We start from the raw sequence: 3,661 nt of genomic DNA on the forward strand, positions 1-3,661 counted from the left end.
GTACTGGAGCTTCCAAGTACTTGCCATCTCATCTCATAACGGTCCTCTAACTACAATGCCTTGATAATTGGCTTGCTTTCACAGAGCAGTGGGAGACCAAGTCTAGCATTCTTGCTGATGAAGGAAGTATGCTAAAATGTATATGGCCCAGGACGAGGACCCAAACTGAGTTGTAATCCTTTGCTTGAGTGTAAACATGGATGATTTTTACCAAAATCCATAGCTCTAATATATAAACACATACCAAACATGAACGCCTGGGTGATATGAATAAGCCCATTAAAGTAATTTGAAATTTTTAGTAAAGTTAGCAAATAGATCGGTGAATTGTATAGCTTAAAAATGAAAAAGGAGCAATCTTGTTTTTGTACATAACATGCAATCTCAGAGACATGATTAAAATCCTAATCCTAGGTCAATAAACACAACACTCTTGATTTTCAAGCTTTTCCTCCCGGCAAACCTGACAACTCCAACACAGGCAGAAGCACAGAAGTCAATTATTGGGAAAATGCAACTGGACTGTGTGTACACTTTCTCTTCATCGTCCTCTCCTTTTAATCAATAGCACACTGAGTCTTTTGAATTAGGTTTACAAAGCTTTTTTGTTCTCACCTGTCGCTAAGAAAAATCATTCATGGCATCCTGGATCTGAACTAGCGAGACTGCATGAATCAAAAAGGTAAAAAACGTTCCCTCCCCAGGGAGGCTGCCAGCTGTCTCATTGATTCAGTGCTGCTCTCGGCTGATTTGGAAGCTTCTCTGGCACCCGTTCCAGAGAGCGCCGTATAATAAGGTACCACGATGCAGACGGTTACCAGGGAGAAACGGAACATCTGGTCTGGAACAAAGGCAAGTCCATCGCTAAGAAGCAGCCTGGCCGTCCGCGTCCAAGCGTGAATGTGCTGGGACCTGTCACCTGAAAGAGGGGTCCCTGGAGCGAAGTAAGTGAGGATAAAATAGAAACCACAAGGAAAAAGAAGCCCCGTGAGAGAAATAACATTATTTTCTCATCATTTTTGTTGACACGTAAAAGGGTAGTATCACTCGGATACTCTTCCTCTTTTTAGAAAGGAGTAGGAGCTCTATTTTTAAATGCAATCAACAATGATAAAATTGAAATTTTAAAAAGGAGAAATCAGTCTATTTGTGTCTTTATTCTCTTCCCTTCTCTCTCTCTCTCTCTCTCTCTCTCTCTCTCTCTCTCTCTCTCTCTCTCTCTCTCTCTCATCCAAAAGCTTCCCTTGTCATCTTGCTGTTATAAGCAGAGCTAATGACTGGCCTGTGTCCTGTAGAAGTGTTTGAATTGCCAAGGACCTATTTCTGTGGACAGCGAACCTGAGCACAGTGAGGAAAAGCAGCATGCATGATGCCCACCATGTGCCAGTTACCAAGCTGTGCATATACACTGGGCACTTTAGAGTCTTAGGCTGTCCAGGTCGCTTTAGATGCTATTGTTTTTGCTGCTTTAAGTACTAAACAACGCCTTCAGAAAAAAAAAAGAATTTGATTTCCAACTACTTTAAAAATCCAGATTTAAAAAAAAAAAAAAAGGCTTAGCCTGTTGACAAAACCCCTGTCAGAATGAGAGTCATTATACTCCACATACAGTCTGTGTACTTCATTCCTTTCCAAAGCCATCTGTCTGAATTTAATTCACTGATAATTTTATCAGTCTCCCCATGCTTTGCCTGAAACCTCTCCATTGCATTTTTCATTCTTCACAGATGTTAACTCTTTGAATGACAGTGTCAATGCATTTAGAATTTTGATGAAGGGTCCTCTCTCTGAAGGATCTCTCTCACATGCAGTGGTCCTTTCCACTGCTGTGGCACAAGCAGAAGTTGTGCTTCTCCTGGGCAAAGCCAGTCTAGATGCAAAATTGCATTCAGGACATTGCTAAAGAAGCTAACTGCAGTGGTGCTATCTGAGGCACACTCAATACCTATCGTTTTAAGATGCCTTTTTGGAAACTGAACATCAGAATACATATTTATTAGGGATAATTCCAACCTTCCTTCCTACCTAATTGATGCATATAACATTATCTTTAAGAAAATGCAAACTGCCAATGGACACGATAGATACATGGAAAAAGTAACTGGATGAATTACTTCTTTTTTTAAAAAAAGACCATTTAAATGCACTTTTAGGTTGTGCATAGGTAGTTTATCTCAAGCATAACACATCATTTTGAGAATAGTCTGTTATTAGTTTCCAGATTAATTCAGAGAGAAGTTCTTTTTATAGTTGACATCAAATCTTGCTTTTTATTTTTCTCAATCAGCATTTGTAAGCATCTTCCTGGAACAAGGTATGATGCTGGGCACTATGGGAGATGGACATGAAAGTTCCCAAGACACCCACTTTCCAGGAGCTTGGGACCTAGTCGGGAAGGTGGGACACACAGCAGACCATGACTAGTACAAAGTGCTAAACAAACACAAGCAAGAGATGGATTTATTGAACCAGAAATATCAGAGCAGACTTCACAGAGGAGATCAATTTTTACTTGGGCTCTGAAAATTGGGTAGGATTTTGAGGAGTACAGATGAGAAGGAGAAGGTATCCAGGCACAAGAAACTTCATCTGTAGGAGCACAGATGTGGGGTACCACGGAACAAGGGAACACAAAGCGTGCCAATCTGGCTGAATTGGAGGGCATGTGAGGGAAGAAACAGGAGACAAAGTTAGAGATGGGAGGTAGAGACATGATGTAGAGACAAAAAGGTGCCATTGGTGCCAAAGATGTCTAAGCAAGAATAAGACATAATGTGACATGCACTATCAAAAGATAATGGCAGTCTCTGTAGGATGAATTAGAAAGGAAGACATTAAAGGAAAAATTTGGATATGTGTTGTCATAAGGAGGGCAAAGGAAGTCCTGGATGAGGGCAGGTGCCGTTGGAATGAAACTCAGAAAGTTTGTGCAAACACTCCAACCAAACAGATGGGAGAGATGTACTCAGATGAAAAGAAAGACTCTGGTGCGCTAAGGAAAGCAACCTGACTAAAGTGCTTTGCAGACCTGCCTCTTTCTAACTTAACGGTTGGTCTCCCAGGTGTCACTGCAATTTTCCAAAGGAATCTACGCAGCCCTTTTTGGAAGTGTCTTCCTCATACTTGTGACTATTTTTTTCTTGTCATGGGGGTGCATCCTTCCTGGAAGTAGAGCAATTCCAGCTTGATGCGTGGAGTGTACAGAGCAAGCTTTTATTCCATCTCCCTGCTTCAAAAATCCATTTACTACATTATCCTCAGATAGAGGACGTATCAGATATTAAACTAATAAGAACAGATACTGCACTTGCTCTTAGCCTAAAGGCCAAGAAGCAACTGAGATTATTTTTTGACTATTAATTTAGCACTGATGTTATTTTCAGGGCAGTTAGAAAGTTCCTGACACTCATTTGTGTTTACAGACCCAGAACTTTCACTGGAAGACGTCATTCTGAAAGCCTAATACATCGACGAGGTAAAGGCCAAGAAAACAAGGTGTTTACTGCACAGTGGCCCAGGTCTACGCACATGATAGGAAGGGATGATGGAAGAGAATATGTATTGCCTTCATGAAAATAATGTAGATACCACCCAAAGACTAAAATGTCAAAAATTAAGAATAAAAATGTATTGCTTATAATTGGGGATGATGATAGTTATT

General features: G+C 40.6%; 1 non-coding gene across 1 annotated transcript; it reads right to left on the bottom strand.

Annotated features, from left to right (window-relative positions):
- Positions 1-3,146: 3,146 nt before the first annotated feature.
- LOC117012594 (U2 spliceosomal RNA) lies at positions 3,147-3,337 on the bottom strand. Its single transcript, XR_004421198.1, has one exon. It is a non-coding gene; the product is annotated as a U2 spliceosomal RNA (small nuclear RNA).
- Between the last annotated feature and the right edge of the window lie 324 nt (positions 3,338-3,661).

Source organism: Rhinolophus ferrumequinum, chromosome 20 (assembly GCF_004115265.2).
Source record: "Rhinolophus ferrumequinum isolate MPI-CBG mRhiFer1 chromosome 20, mRhiFer1_v1.p, whole genome shotgun sequence".
In the NCBI taxonomy this organism is placed as follows: domain Eukaryota; kingdom Metazoa; phylum Chordata; class Mammalia; order Chiroptera; family Rhinolophidae; genus Rhinolophus; species Rhinolophus ferrumequinum.